The sequence below is a fragment of the Meleagris gallopavo genome, chromosome 1, assembly GCF_000146605.3.
Source record: "Meleagris gallopavo isolate NT-WF06-2002-E0010 breed Aviagen turkey brand Nicholas breeding stock chromosome 1, Turkey_5.1, whole genome shotgun sequence".
Lineage (NCBI taxonomy): Eukaryota > Metazoa > Chordata > Aves > Galliformes > Phasianidae > Meleagris > Meleagris gallopavo.
In genome coordinates this window covers 20,726,913-20,743,641 of record NC_015011.2, presented here as the reverse complement: position 1 = coordinate 20,743,641, position 16,729 = coordinate 20,726,913, and the positions used below count along the sequence as shown (strand labels likewise).

At 34.4% G+C, this 16,729-nt stretch overlaps 1 long non-coding RNA gene across 2 annotated transcripts; it reads left to right on the top strand.

The window, feature by feature from the left end:
• Positions 1 to 5,472: 5,472 nt before the first annotated feature.
• Positions 5,473 to 15,537, top strand: LOC104909425. 2 transcript variants are annotated; one of them, XR_792315.2, is made up of 3 exons: positions 5,473 to 5,657; positions 9,971 to 10,083; positions 11,253 to 15,537. It is a non-coding gene; the product is annotated as an uncharacterized LOC104909425 (long non-coding RNA). The 2 variants fall into 2 exon arrangements; XR_004159645.1 differs by lacking the exon at positions 5,473 to 5,657 and adding an exon at positions 5,898 to 6,022.
• Positions 15,538 to 16,729: the final 1,192 nt, after the last annotated feature.

Sequence of the window (16,729 nt, the reverse complement as noted above, 5' to 3'; positions counted from 1 at the left end):
ATAAAAGGCATTTTGTAATAGATGGCAAACGTACCTTAATCTAAACTCCAAAAAAGATAAATTTTGTCACAATAAATGCACTTGTTCTTAGTAAAGTGAGAAATGGCAAATGCACAGAAAGCCTTGCACTTGTACTTGATCATTGCAATTGATCAGGTAGCCATTTTCTGTACAATTTTTTTTTTTCTGGTGTGGCAAGCTGGGGAAGGCTGCTATTGTGATTTACAAGAGCAAGAATTGGGAAATAAGAAACATCCTAAGTTTGTTCCCATTGATCTGCTGAGGGAAACTTATGTTTCAATGCTCAAATAATTTCTGGATAATTTTCAAATACTATTATTTATATTTATTTTATCCCACAATGTCAGAGGTGGGTGTTGGTGGTACAGCAGTAGAGGTTGAACATTTCCAGCAATATTTGGTTAGATTTTGTTGCTGTGTGACAGATGGCAGCAGAGGGGCAGTCTGACAAATGACGTCTGACATGTAAAGCAGGTGAAGCAAGGGTGTGTCACTGAATTCCTCCAAGTAGAAAAAATTGCAGCTATTGAAATTCATTGCCACTGAATGTTCACAGAGACTGAAAGTGGTTGTAAGCACAGTGAAGCAATGGGCACTGTGTTTCAGACGTGGCGACAGCAAAGTGAAAGACAAGCTATGTTCTACATGAACATCCATGCACAGCTGTCACATTATGAAATGAAGACCATCTGTTATCAGGTCAAATCAGCTGGTGATGGTAATTATATTGAAAAAACAGTGTTGTGTAGTGGAGAATTTACTTTATCAAAGAATGTGATTGCGCTCTTTGTATCTGTTGTACTTTCCATGGAAATATAAGGCATTACTTTCAGACCAATGTATATGTGCACATACTGCTACTTTTCCAAACACAAATTAACAGAATAAACTTGAAATCTCTTATACTTTGGAATTGTGATCAGTTTTAAATTGTGTAAAATAAATCAGTACCTGGTAACTTGTCTAAAATATAAAAACATAACAATAATAATATATTTTCTGCCATGAATATGTTCACAGCTATTATATATATTTATATATATACACATACATGGAACTATATAAAATTTTGTTACCAGAGAGCACTATTATAAAGCAACTTAATATTGCATTTCTTGTATTTAACATAAGAATAATGCTTTGTTGACTTTTCTGTCTTATCATATTGATGTGATGAAAATACTGCAATTACAAATGTTATTTGGCAAAGAATTTCTAGAAAAGTAAATGCAGTTTCAAGCTGTATCATTCAAGTTATTTCCCACAGATAAAGTGAAATGTGACTGATTTTTTTCTTCAATGAGGTACAAGCCTCATTTGGAATATAGAGTTAACTATGGTCTTTTGAGCACAATGAAAATCACAACAATTGCAAAGAAAATTGCTAAAATAACAGCATTTATCAAGTGGAAAAAAAAATTGAAATAACTTTAGCTCATTTAGCATTCTGAATTAATGTTCTCTCCAAAAACGTGAAGATAAATACAAAGAAAGCAAAAATTCTAGATGTCAATATTGGTTTGAATTGCCATTATTCTCAATTAAAAAAAAAAACCTTTACATTGCTATACTGAAAGTTAAAGAAAAAGTAGCTGTAAACCCTAGACCTTCAATGTATGAACTCAATAACAAAAGAAAAATATAGAGCTATCTACAGCACTTAGCTTCATAAACGTAAGTACATCTCTATAACGTGGCGTTCTGTCATAATTTCAAGTATCTGAAAAATAACAAATATCTATGAGTAGTGATCCAGGAGGCCAATTAAATTCTATGCCCTATGCTCCAAATCTAAAACCAGAAAGAATTTATCAAGTACTGCTTCTTATAGCCAAATGGCTATGGGTTCATAAATATGTCTCTCAGAAGAGACATGCTGAAGCTTGGAATGATGTGTTTTTACTGCAGACTTCAGCAGTGGGAGTTAATTTCACTTCATCTGAAAGGAATTAGAGAAGTCTGGAGAAAAGGATAAGAAATTGGTGCAGGATAAAAATCCACTGAAATCTGTTTGAGTGGTGTAGAATTCGCAGTATTTATTATAACAGATTCTCCAGCATTCATTAAAATCAACTAAGTCAGTTTTGTACCAAATGTTTCTTAATTATTATGTATTCCCCAAAATACATGAAATAATTCATTATGCATGAATCTTGTCTCACCTATTCAGCAACAGGAAACCACTGTGAAAGCATTTTATTCTTCAGGTTAAATTTGTTTTATGTCCAATTTTGTATGTTCTATTACTAATGCCCTTAGATCTTCTGAATCTTCAAACAAGAACACATTATGTGCTGTCTCCCACTTTAATAATTTTTACTTCCTTAGTCTTCTATTGTGTATAAAGAGAGAATCTATCAACAAGATCCTCTGTCTAGAAGTCTTTTTTTTTTTTTTTTTTGCTTTCAGGCTGAAACTCCTACATTTTTTTTGCGTGCATATTAAAGAGAATTAATCATCTATCACAAAATGACTGTCTCCTTTATTTATTGGAAGACAAAGAGCTGACAGAGGAAAAAATATAAGTAATAAAGAGAAAACTGAGGAATATTTTCAAATGCTAGTATTATACATTTGCATCTACACTGGATTTAGGAACTGACAAAACAATTTGGCGTAGTCCAAGACAGGATTCAGGAGATGGGTTTGAGCAAAGCACACATTACCTTTTACAAAAATTAGAGAATTTTAGAGATTATAGAAGGACTTTATATTTTAACTTTTTAAAATTCTGAATAATGGAGTATTAAACAAAACCTTAAACAAACATTTTATTAGTGATAAACAATGTAGCATTATTAAAATAAATGCTCTGTGTGTCAATAAAAAAGAAAAAAAACATAAGTTCTTGATGTACTGAACAAAAATAAGAGTTGATTATTGACATATGCCAAGCCACAAACAGTATGATATGTCTCTTTGACATTACTTGCTGTTTTTTTCCAACAGAATTTTATATTAAAAAAAGTATTTAACATTCTACATTTTTGTGTATCTGTACAGCTATACATCTATTAAAATATGCCCAAGTACACAATAGAAAACATTTAATATGAAAATTTCACAGAATCACAGAATCACAGAATTGTAGGGGTTGGAAGGGACCTCTAGAGATCATCGAGACCAACCCCCCTGCCAAAGCAGGTTCCCTACACCAGGTCGCACAGGTAGGCGTCCAGGCGAGACTTGAATATCTCCAGAGAAGGAGACTCCACAACCTCCCTGGGCAGCCTGTTCCAGTGCTCCGTCACCCTCACCGTGAAGAAGTTCTTACGCACATTCGTGTGAAACTTCCTGTGCTGCAGCTTATGTCTGTTTCCCCTCGTCCTGTCTCCACGTACCACTGAAAAGAGAATGAAAATTTCATGCCAGTGATGCCAATATCCAAGGTGAAATTTGATTGTTATGTATCTCACCTTTTTGCAGTAACTTGTATTAAATTTATGTTTCCAGCTTCTCCTCTGTAAAGCTGAATGTGATAACTACCTATATCACAGTTGGTGGAGATAAAGAGAAGCAAGGTTGTTGCTGGGTTTGATTTTATTCTATTTCATCTACTGTAAAAATACAGCTTTTGAGAAGAACTATGCTATCCATGGTTCGTATACAGTAACTGAAAAGTAAAAGATCTTACCTGTTAGCAGTAACTTTAGCATTTATGAATGTCTCCTTGATTTTCTTGTGTAGTAATAGAACATAACTCATGGTCATCTCTGACAGTGAACAAGCAGATCACAGCAGGTTCTTTTCCTGGTGCTTAAAATGTGAATTATATATTCTTCTAGAACTAAAACCTACACCACTGAGATTATTTTTCTTATTCTCTACTTCTTATATTGTCACATTTTCTTTTGCTCTTTCATTGTTTACGTGTATCTGTTTTTGTTAAATTTATTAATAGTATTTTGTTAAAATACGTTAAATTTGTTAAAATATCACACTTGAGGGTGATCTATAGAAACTAAATGCTGAGAAAGAAATACTATAGATTAAAGGATGAAACATTTATAATATAATAAACTAACTTATGCTTATCTGCAAACTAAGCACAGCACGTGCTGCCATTTCCTAAGTTAAATATAGAGGGGACATAAAATTTTAACATGACATGAAAAAATTTCAGGCAGTGCAGTACATAGGAAACATCTTTATTAGTGTCACTTGGTATAGAATGCTCGAGGAATATTAGAAAAAAATCTCAACAGAAGGAAGTGATTAACCCCCCTTAACCAACTGTCAGATGACTACAGCTTGAGTACTGCATCCAGTTTTGATTTCCTCAGTAAAAGAGAGACTGATAAGCTAGATCATGTTCAGAGCCTTCTGTTCTTTTTTTCTTCCTTTTTTGAAGCTGATTCTCCGAATTACAAAGATTAAACAGATCCACAGGAGGCTGATGCTAATAAGTAAACAAAAATTCATAGAAACAGATAAAAATATAGTGTATTCTCAACTATCTGGTAGTTGTTTTTTTAAGCCAATTTGTAATTTATTTTTTTTTTCAGATCTTTCATCTCAGAATATTAATATGAACAATATAACAAATGTTATCATACTGAGAATTTTGACTGTAGTTTTGATTTGAATTATAGTAATTTAAGTGTGTCTATTGAAGCAGTAGAAAAATGTTTTCATGCTACTTTAAACATTTTCAGGTATTTTAAATCTGTGAAAGGTAGCATTTTTTTCGGAACTACTAAAATCGGATAGGCAAAAAATGATTGTAAATAATAACAACAAATATATTTAAATATATGCAAGTTTTAAGACTAAATAAAGATACAAAAATTAAAATTAGATACAGACATGTCATCTTATCACTGTTGTGAGAACAGCCAAAGTAAACAAAGGCTTTTCTTAGCCACAACCATTATAGAGTAGAATGCAATAGTTTCACTAAAAGGGACTTCCAAAAAAAATCTAGTTCAACCTCCTGACAACTTCAGGGCTAATCAATATTTAAAGGACATTATTGAGGGCATTGTCCTAATGTCTCTTGAATACCAACAGGCACGGGACATCAACTAGCTATCTAAGAAACATATTTCAGTGTTTGATCACCCTTACAGTAAATATTTTTTTCCTAATATCCAGCCTGAACTTGCCTCTACGCAGCTTTGTGTCATTCACATTCATTCTATCATTTGATTTCTCTACTAGGAAAAGATCAGCATCTCCCACTCCATTTCCTCTCCTCAGGAGGTTGCAGAGAGCAGTGAAGATGCCTCTTAGCCTTCTTTCCTTCAAACTAGACAGATCAAGTGTCCTCAACCTCTCCTCAGAGGACAAACTTATTAGCTAAACTTATCAGCATGTTTATCAGCTTTGCTGCACTACTCTGTGTACTTTCAAGGTCCTTGACATCCTTTTTCTATTGTGCATCTGAGAACTGTACACAATATTCAAGGTGAGACCAAATCAATGCTAAATACAGAGAGAGAATCACCTCTTTTAACTGGCTGGCAATGCTGTTTTTAATGCATTCCAAAACATGGCTTAACCTCTCAGCTGTCAGGATACATTTCTTCTCATGTTGTGCCTGCTGTCACCAGCATCTCCAGGTCTGTTTCTACCATGGTGCTCTCCAGACACTGGTCCTGCAGGTCTGTATGTGTGCCTAGCATTACTCCACCCAGGTACGGAATCCGGCATTTTCTTTTTTTTTTACTTCATATAGTTACAGATTGTTTAGTGCTCCAGTCTGTCCAGAACCTTTTTCAAGGCTTCTCAAACTCTGGAATGTTAACAGCACCTCCCAGTGCAGTATCATCTTTGTTTTTGTGACCCCTCCTCATACTGCCCCTATTACTTTCTGTTAGAATGATCAGTTTCAATTGTTGGTAGATATATTTTCATGGTTATATATAATTATATAGTTACTATGTAATTATATAGGTTGTGGATGCCCTGATCCCTGGAGATGTTCAAGAGCAGGTTGGATGGGGCCCAGGGCAGCCTGTCTACTAGTAGATATGGAGATTGCTAGCCCTGCCTGTGGCAGGTGAGTTGGAACCTGATGATCCTTGAGGTCCCTTCCAACCCAACCCATTCTATGATTCTATGATTCTAAGATAATATAACATATATATTATGCTATTTATAATTTATATTAAATATGTAGTATATTTATATATTTATATTTATTATATTTCATACTTTTATTATATTTATTAATTATAATAACAATCTCCAATAGTATGTCTTTCCTTGAACAAAAACTAATGGATTGCCTCTCTCTATAAAAAACAAAACAAAACAAAACAACAAAACAGAATTATAGAAAGAAAATTATTATACAGACTTTTTTTCTCAGTAGCTATTAACTTTGGTAAAAAAATATTCTTTAGAGGCAACTACTCAGAAAGACTTAGTAACCACAGAGCTCCTGTTAAATCTATCAGTCAAGTCTAATAGTAGCAGAAACTTCTGAAGATAAGCCAATGTGACAAATAAGTTAAAGTATGGTGCAAGTTCTTCCTCAATCTTCTCACTGAAATCATAGAATATTCTGAGTTGGAAGGGATTCAAAAGAGTCCAATTCCTCCCTCCACACTGGACCATATAAAATTCAAACCCGCTGCTTCAGAGCATTGTCCAAATGTTTCTTGAAGTTCAGCAGCTTGGGTTCATTACTACTTCCACAGGGATCTTCTTTTAATGCCTGACAATCCTCTTGGTGATGAACATTTTCCTCTCCTGATGTAGCTCCATGCCATTCCCTCAGGCCCTGTCACTGCCACCAGAGAGCAGAGATGGGTACTGTCCCTCTGCTCTTCTCTGGGCTGAACAAACCAAAGCTCAGCTTCTCCTCATCTGTCTTGCCCTCTAGGCCCTTCGCTATCAACACAGCTCCCTAATAGTTTTATGTCCATCTTGTATAGTTTTGCCCAAAACCACACACAGTGATTGAGATGAAGATGTATCATTGCACAATAGATTTATATTTATATTTACCTACAAAATTCCAGGACACTATAGCTACCATAATCAATCTCAAAGTCAAAAAATTTTCAAGTAATCTTCCACTCAAATCATATTTATCAGTCACTAGTGTCACTTCTTCCATATGTAATTTTCTACCTTTTTGCTTTTCTCTTCTACCTTTAGTAGTACTAGGATATGTTGGTGAGATGAAACAAAATGCTTGCTTTCACTCCCTAGTTGGCATACCTGAAGTTATATAGTGACAAGGATAATTTTGATCACACTAGTATGGTGAAATACAAGGGTCTGTACAATAATGCTTCAAAAGTGCTAGTATTTTCCCAGGAATCTTTCCTAACGAGGTAAGAGCATGCCAACAGCTATGCTGCTTCTTGACACAGATATCTCTGCTACATTTAACCCTGTATTCAGCAAGTAGGAGGAATCCCTGCAGCAATGCACTTAACCTTTTTATGTTCCAATGTTTTCCTCTCAGTGATGACATTCTACTCCTACCTATTCAGTAAAACTCAGTCTGGGAAAGTCTGATTTCATGTGGCTTTTCATAGTCTGAATTCACATTAATATAATGCTTGGGCAAATATGATGTTCATTTGAGATGAGAGATTTCAGTGCCACTCACATACTGAGTGAGGGCAATCAAAAAGTAGTATGCATTTTACAGAATCTTAGAAAGCCTTATGCTCACTTAATGTTATCTGCCAGATTTATCTGGCTGCTGTGAAGTAGCTGTGTATCTCAATAAGTTTCTAAATCAAATACATGACAGAGAGGATCTAGCCTGTCACACCTGTAGAAGAATTGTGCAATGCAAATGATAAATCATGTTTTTCATTAGAGACTTTCTCAGGTCTGCTCACTGAGGTACAGTACACATCTTTCAGTTTCAGATTTGTCCTAGAGTGAAATTAATTAAACAGGGAGATCAGTCATAAAAACAATCATCTGAGACATGCAAGGGATTTACTGCAAAGGGTGAGAATAGTGTTGCAGTTATTGGTCTTTCTCCACAAAAGTAATTAGTCCTTCTCATCAACATTTAGAGCAGAAAGGACAGCATGATGACTGTGATCCAAATCTTTTCCTCTGAAGAATATCTAACTTCCTACTCTGCCACTGTCTTATTGTTGCACCAGCAAATAACTTCATGTTTTGGCATCAATTTTCTAGCTACCAACATGAATGTAATAAAATTTGCTTACCAGTCAACCAGCTAAGAATTGTTTTATACATGTATTAAAATATTGAGGATACTCCAAAGTTGTGTTGATGGAAGACCGTAACATACTCAGAGCAGTTATTTCACTCTGTTATTTCATCTCATTTCAAAAAGAGTTTATCAAGCCATATGCCTTAACTGCTTACATCTCAGGCTATGCAGAGTTTTTACCATTTTTTCTTTCTGAGAAATACTGATGACCATGATTATTAATTAATGTTATTGTACATATTGTAGCAACAATATCTTTAGCCATATACTGTTAGGCATACACAGGACAAATACTGAACCACTGGCAATCAGCATCTAAATAGACAAGACGATCTCATTATTTCCATTTTTGGCAGAACTACAAAATAGAAAAAGAAATATCATTTAGTGGAGTAAAGGATAAAACCTGAAAGGTTTGCTTTCTATCCTGATGAAATAAATAATTCTGAAAGTATTCGTTTCTTTCTTCAATGCCAATTTACCCTTTGTCTTTCAGGGGTGATGATGATGTCTGTACTTGAATGACATTTTTGGTTTTGTTGTTCTTGTTTTTACCATAGTACTCTTTTTTAGCAGGTATAATTAATGCTTTTTCTCTGAAATTTCAAATAAAACTTTTGCAACTTTACAGATCTGTCAGCCTCCTAGGCCTGTAGCTAGTGGTTTTTCCCAGGAGTTGTGCTGAGTCTGGTCTAGCTCAAGATCTTCATCAGCGATCTGTGATCATCATTTGATGTTGTCCTTGTTTCATCTGGGATAGAGTTAATTTTATAGCAGTTGTCATGGTGCTGTACTTTGGTTGTGGGATAAGAATAATGATAATAAAAACATGTTAGAGTTGTTGCTGGTCCGTTCTTGCACTGAGTCAAGAACTTTTCAGCTTCTTGTGCAAGTAGGTGTGCACAAGAGGCTGGGAAGGGATTGAACAAGAACAGCTGACCCAAACTGTCCAAATGTATAACCCACACTATAAAATATTGTGCTGAACAATAAAACTGGGGGAGTTGGCTGGGAGGAAGGGAGAAGGCAGCTGTTGCTTGGATACTAGTTGGGCATCACTTGGCTGGTGATTAGCAATTGTGTTATACAGCACTTGTTTTATACATTATTTTATAATCATTGTTATTATTATTTTTTTCCTTCATTTTCTGTGTTTTATCTCAATCCATGAGTTCAACATTTTTCTGATTCTCCCTCCCATCCTACTAGGAACAACTGAGAAAATGGTTACGTGGTCCTGAACTGACTGCTGGATTAGACTATAACTGATGTATATTTGGTAACCATCTGAATAGAGAGTGTACTTCTACAATTATTAAATCAGTTAACTGTGCAATACTGGTTTGTGCAACTGACAGATGAAATTGATCTCCTGTAAAATTTGTGTGAATGAGCTTCTGCATATTGGAGATAAATAAACATATACCAAACATATACCAAACAAATATGTAATTCCCTGGACATTCTCATAGATCTTTGATTTTGTGTGTGTGTGTGTGTGCATTTGAAGATCTGAAGGAGAGTAAAGCTTTCACTGTGACTTTAGAAAGCTACATCATCTGTTTTGATGACCCATTGTCTGTCTGCTTATAGAATATTGTTTTATTCAGATTTGTTACCGTATGCCTCTTACTGGATTAATTTCTTTCATTTTCAGCAGTCAGTTGAATAGCAAACTCAATTCTTATGCAAATAATTCTTATGCCCAGTAACGAAACACTGCCTAAATACCTACAAAACTTGAGAAGATCATTATTTTACTGTAACTTTGAGCAATCTCTTGAAATCGTACAGGCTGGAGGCTGACCGGCTGGAGATAAGTTTCTGTGGGTCCTGGATTACTGCATGCTAAGAATGAACTAGCAGGCATCATGTCTGCATTCATCCCTCATCAGCCAGCAGAAAAGGTCAGTCCTGGGATGTATTAGTAGATCACAGCCAGTAGATCAAGGGAAGTAATCATCCACACTAAGCAACATTTGAAACTCTAAACCTTGAGTGTTGGGTCCACCAATGCCAAAAATTAATGAGTTGAAGCAAGTTCAGTTTGGGGCCACCAAGACAGTCAGGAACCAGACAACTTGCTCTATGAAACTAGTTGACTGGCTGTTTTGCTGGGCTTGTTCATTTTAAAGGAGATGTGACCAAGAAGATCACAAGAGCCTTTCCACTGCAGTGCACAGTGGGAGAGTGAGAGACAGTGGGGCATGAAAAAGGTTAAATTCAGTTTGTTATAGATTATCCAGAAAAGTTGTAACTTCTCTTTCTATTCCTTTGGGGTTTTCGAAACTGAGTTGGAACCAGTTAGATTAAATGTTCCCACATTGAGGAAGAAGTTGACCTAGAGGTCCTTCTCAAGTTACCCTCTGGAATAGCAACCATGTAGATTGAAAGCTGATAAGGATCTTAGTTTGTATTGATGAACTATTTCAGTTAAGAGGAAGTTAAGCTGGACAAAGACTTTTTTACCAGCACCTGTAGTGACAGGACAAGAGATAACAGACTTAGATTGCATAAAAGGAAGAAACTATTCTTGTTGTGAGAAGTGAGACACTGGAAGAGATTGTCCAGAGAAGTAGTGGATGCCCCATCCCTGGAAATGTTTAAAGCCAGGTTGGATGAGGCCCTGGGCAACCTGATCCATGCCCATAGCAGGGGAGCTGGAGTAGATGATCTCTAAAGAACCCTTACAACTCAAACAAATGTATAACTCTACAATTCTAGAAAAATCCAAAATGCTTTTGACGAGAAAATCTGTATGCTTACTTAGAAGAATGATTCACATTAAAGAGAGGGAAAAAAGAAACAAAAAATTTCAATAAAAAAGAGAAAGACTGTAACATAATAAATGTATATTAAATATATTATGCATTTAGAAGTAAATAGCCTTGTTATTATGTGTGCAGAAAGCTATGGTAAAATGAACTTTATGTTAAATATTAAAAAGTAAGTAACAGCTATAACCATATATTCTGTTCTGAAACAGTACTGATATTCATTCGCAGTCGAAAATCAATTTAAACTCTGAAGATCAAGAGTACTGTAAATATTTACTTAACATGCTTTTATTTTTCAGTGTCTGGGGAAAAGAAGATTGATTTGCTCCTGTGACATTGCCAATTTTGTTCTTTAAAAACATTGTACTCAGACAAAAATTACTTTAAACAGTATACGTGCATAAATTTAATATGAGTATGTAGAGATAATGGGCTAAATATCATCTATAGGTACAGGAAGTATTCCCATCGGTGGACAAAAAATTTTCCACTTTGGAGATCAACCACATAAAGAAGTATATGTTCAAAACAGAACAAATGATGTTTCCTATTGTCCAGATCAAGGAATGTAGAATGTGATTTATTTTTTTTTTCTCTTACTTTCTTCTGATAATTTAGATGAAATAAAGAAAATTTTACATAGATTAAACTGATTGGACTTAGATAAATGATATTATCTGGAGCACAGGTCACCTCCACATCCAAAAAGTGCATATGTGCTAATCTAGTCATTAAACGCTAATTGCCACATCTGTTAATTTTACCTCAAGATAAATTTACTGGTTTCACTGTGTCTAAAAAGTGGGAGTCGGGACACAAACTTTCAGTAACTTAATGTTTCAGCAAATATATTTTTCTGCCTTCCAGCAAAATGTTCTAAATCCCACAAATTCAACTAGATCAGGCTAACAGACATTTTCACCATTTTAATTTGGTATGGGCTACTATTGTGCACCTAAGACTGTAAGACTGAGAAAGACAGTGAATAAGAAAGAATGTGCCTCTGAGCATTAAAGAGGGGGATTTATTCTGTGTTAAAGTGCTATCTGATAGAAAAGTCTACTTGCAGTCTTGCACACAAATCTACCTTTCTTCCTCTATCCTTCATCTATGTTATTACTGAAAAATGTGTACCTAATTGTGTACAGAGGATTCAGAACACATATTTTCTTTTATACCTCTAGATTTACAGATCCAATTCTGAAGCTAGTATGATTTCAGATAGAGTGCTACTGTGAGCACATCACTTGGGATTGCGGATTTCACTGTTATATGACCTTCTGGGCTCCTTGGCCTCAATTTTGTTCAGATTCTGAGGCTTGATCTCATCTGAAAAATGTTTATGTTCAATGAATGTATGGATACTGCAAGTGCACTGTCATTTATCTGTCTACTGTAAACTGGAATGGTCTGCAGTACCGTAAGAACTAGTTGGTAGTCTAAAAGTATAATTTTAACATGAAGTGTCCTGCAAAAAATATCTGATATTTTAGGTTTCACTGGTAAAGGCTTACTACATAAAATTGATGTATTTCTAAGATTTATCAACCTTCTTAGCTTAGTAAATTCATAAAAATACTCAGGTAGCTATCTGGAATAGAAAGTGTTTAGATTTAGTAATCACATAAAAGCCTACAATTTCCATCTTCCTAGAAAGTCAGATGGGAGGAACAACAGACACTGTGGTCAATTATTTTATTGAGAAATTTGTCTTCTTGTTTTCTCAAACACAATGTGTTATATCTAGTTTTCTTCTTTTAAAAATATCTTATATAGTCAGTCATTTTCCAACCATTTTCTTGTTCTATATACATTTTGGATTTCACATAAATGAATTCTTTAGGTATAGTAGTTATATTATCTTATTACTTATTATTTATTTGAAGATAGGCATAACTAGAAAAAAAAAAGTAGAATTTAGGACTGATAGCCTACTAACCTATGCGTAGATATGAGTAATAAATAAATTTACAGTATATAATCTATATAGAGGAAATTATACATTAAACATAAATGTACGTGCGCTCAATATGCATGCAAATATTCATATTTATTGTTCAAAATATTGGAAAACCACATATAATTGTGCTGCACTTTTGGAATTGTAAAACTAGATGAGATAACATTGCTAAGGATAGCAAGACAATTAAAGAATATTTGCCTTATGGAGGATTTTAAATTAAGCCTGAGAGAAAAGAATATAAAGCATTGGTTTGATGATTGATGCCATATGATGAATACTGAAATTAAGATGTCTATCTTCCCTCTTATCCTAAAAAAGCAGCTAGTTTTAATAACTCTTAGGCAGACTAAGGCATTTAAGAGTCTCATTTGGATACTGTTTTCTCCTCTTCACAAGAAAATGGATAAATCAGATGAATTTGCTCTTCACAAGCATGTCTGTCAGAATTGTTAGCTCCAGGTAATTCAGTGCTGTATGCACTGATATTGTAAGAGTAAGAAAAAACTCTACTTCCATATATGTAATTCCACTGCAAAATAATCAGTCCTCCAATAAGCTGCTTTAATTTCATCAGTTACTCTCAGTGCTGAAAATACATGCCTAGAATCAACCTTCCTTCAGCAGTTAAGATAGGTGCAACTATGTAGCTACCCTAATCATGCTGTATTTGTTTTGTAATTTTAGTATATGATGAGTAATGGCAAGCATAAAAATTGGAATGAGAAAACAATTATATCTTCAATCCCCTAAGAGAATCCAAAATGTTATGAGTGAGTAGACTGTCTGTTGTACACCAAAGTAAATAATAAAAAGCTCAACAAATAATATGTGTGTGAATATTTTAAAGAAAGAAGGACAACAGTGAAGAATGTTTCTCTTGATTATAAATAAAGGGAAAGTGAGGATGCAATAGTGACACAGTCACAGTTATTTGCTTATGACTCTCAGATGTAAATCTGAACTATGCTGTGAACTAATGCTGTACATTTTCTGGTGAATGCTTATTTATAGATAATAGAGTATAAATGAATAGAAGTGTCTGGAAATGGTAATGGCTTCATAATATACTTACTCTCTGCAAATACTTTTGGTTTTCAAGCACAATAATTAAAAGATGTGTTCAGCCTCAAGATGCCACTTGAACTGGACTATTCAGCCATGTAAGGGATTGAAAACTCTTTCTTCAGCAAAAATATTCAATTGGATTTGAAACTTGGTCTACTTAACTATGACAAATATGTTTGAAAATTAAAGTAAGCTCACCTGAATATGGAGGATAATGAATGTCAGAATGTCAGAATATTTAGGATGGGTCCAAACACCAGAGTAGGACATTCAGGAACAAAATTTATGTAGTAAAATCTTCCTAGTTTGATCAGTAAGAGTAAAAATTAAACAAAAAGCCTAGGAAGCCTAGTCTTCTCATTGATATGAACTATATTAAGGTACAACTATTTGTGCAGAAACTGTATTCCATTCTTTGGCAGAGAGACCACAAAAGCTTAGACATGTATAATCCTCCTCAAATTCTTATTCCAGGAAAGAATTTGATTAGGGGAGTTGAATATGAACTCCTCTTGAAGTCATAAATTAATAAATAAATCCAACTACTGCTGTTTGTTCAAATCCTCCTTAGGATTATCCAACCATATAAACATAAAGCAAAAGCCATGAAAGACGACAATGAAGAATTCTAAATGTAACAGAAAGAACTTAGCTGCATTAAAAACTTATGTGTTACTGATAATAAGGCATTTCATTACTGAAGTGGGAGGCTATTGACTGGAGTGTAATAGAGATACATAATTCAGGACAGATCAATCAACTCATTCAATTTAGCTCTCTTCGTCCTTGAAGACATATTTTAATATAATAGCACAAGAAAGTAGATTTGGAGTTTTCTAGATCTGTCTCTCTTGAACCACGTTGCTTAAAAACAGAGTAGTAAAACAATTTTAACAAATCAAGAACATGGCTAGATGCTGATACAATATATATCACAAGTAAATTAATTTTTGTACAAATATACAGAAGAATCCCTTTGTAGAATCATGTAGAACTTAGACAGTCATAAGATATTGATAAACATAAGAGGTGCGAAAATGAGCTAGGAAATTCAATAGGCATATACCAATACTGGAAACAAAACCAAGAAAATAAGCTGTAAGAAGAGATGGAGTATGAAACACTGCTGTTATAAGGACTCGTATTCCAAGAAGAAAACATCAGTAGAAATTACTTACCGGGTATTTGACACAGCGCGCTATAAATTATGGTCTGTATTAAAACACAGCTGAGCTCCAAACAGGTGTTTATTTCTAAATACAAGAATTTTAAGCATGTAGTACAGGTACCCAAAGAACTACAGCATGTTGAGTCTGTGGTGAGATTAGAAAGGAGTTCCTACAGAGCTTGCAATGGGCAAGCTATCAGCTCTGGTGATCTTATTAGAAATAAGTTTTCCTAGATTTACAGAATAGTGCCAGGAAAACCTTCCCATCACCTTTTTCTTTCATTTTTAATTTACTTGGAAGTACTGGTAACCTATAATAAAGACTCATATCATCCCTGGATACCATGAATGTTGGCTCCTCAGAAGCACTTAAGAGAGAACTATGAGACAGATGGATAATTAAATCTCGAGTGATTTTTTTTTCTTTCCTGGATTATAAATAAATTTACTTATCCTTCAGTATTATGTTTGGTACTCTCTTCCTTACATAACTTAGTTGACTTTTTAATGTAATTTTTCTTCCTTCCTTTCCCTTCTTCCTTCCTAAAACTGTTTGTGATAATAGAATTAAAATTTCACCTTATTTTTCAGGTACTCGTCCATCAAGGCTATATAAAATGCATTAGTCCGGGATACCTCCTGGATTAATAATAGATCCACATTCAAGCTATATATCTGTACACTACATATGTATTCATATTCTCTCTAAACATAGATTCAGTAGCACAGCCCTCTGTCATACTTCAAACTGCATCAGTAAGTAATTTTTGACAGGCTTGGAGAATGCCTCAAAACAAAATAGTGACATGCTCCTTTGAGAAAAGATTACCTGAGGATACATTTTATATTATGAAATTCAATACAACTGCATTTACTACAAAAGGCAGGTGCAAGCAAATTTTGTTTATCTGTGGTTCTGGAATCTGCCATACAGATCCTAAAAATACCAAGGAGAAGCCAGAAAAAGGAAGAACTTTCAAACTTTTTTTTTTTGTGTGTGTGTGAGAGATAATCAAGAAACAGTGACATCCTATTAATCATCTGTAAAAGATGGACACCAATATTGTGCTGGTGAAAAGACAGCAGGTGAAACTGCTAAAAGTAAAAACTAAGTAGGAAAGAATAATAGCAAATAAAGTAATATTCAAATTAAGTTTAAGAACAACATGCATGACCAAAAAAGCTACTATTATCTTCACAGAGTAAAATGACACTTTGGGAAAAAGGGGAGAATAGGACTCTATTATTTGATTGATACAAATATCTTCTTTTGAACAATACTAGCTTTTAATGAAAAGAAACATTATATGTATAAATATATATTATACATTTATATTTAGCTCATGTTCTTTATGGAAATGATATATAATTTGCCCCCATCCTGGAAGCATTCAAGGCCAGGCTGGATGGGGCTTTGAGCATTCTGGTCTACTGGGACGTTTCCCTGCCTATAGCAGAAGGTTGGAACTAGATGATCTTAAAGGTCCCTTCCACCCCAAACCATTCCATGATTCTATGATTCTATAACTCTACAATAAAAGAGAACATAATAGAAAACAAAAAATGAGTTAAAATATAGG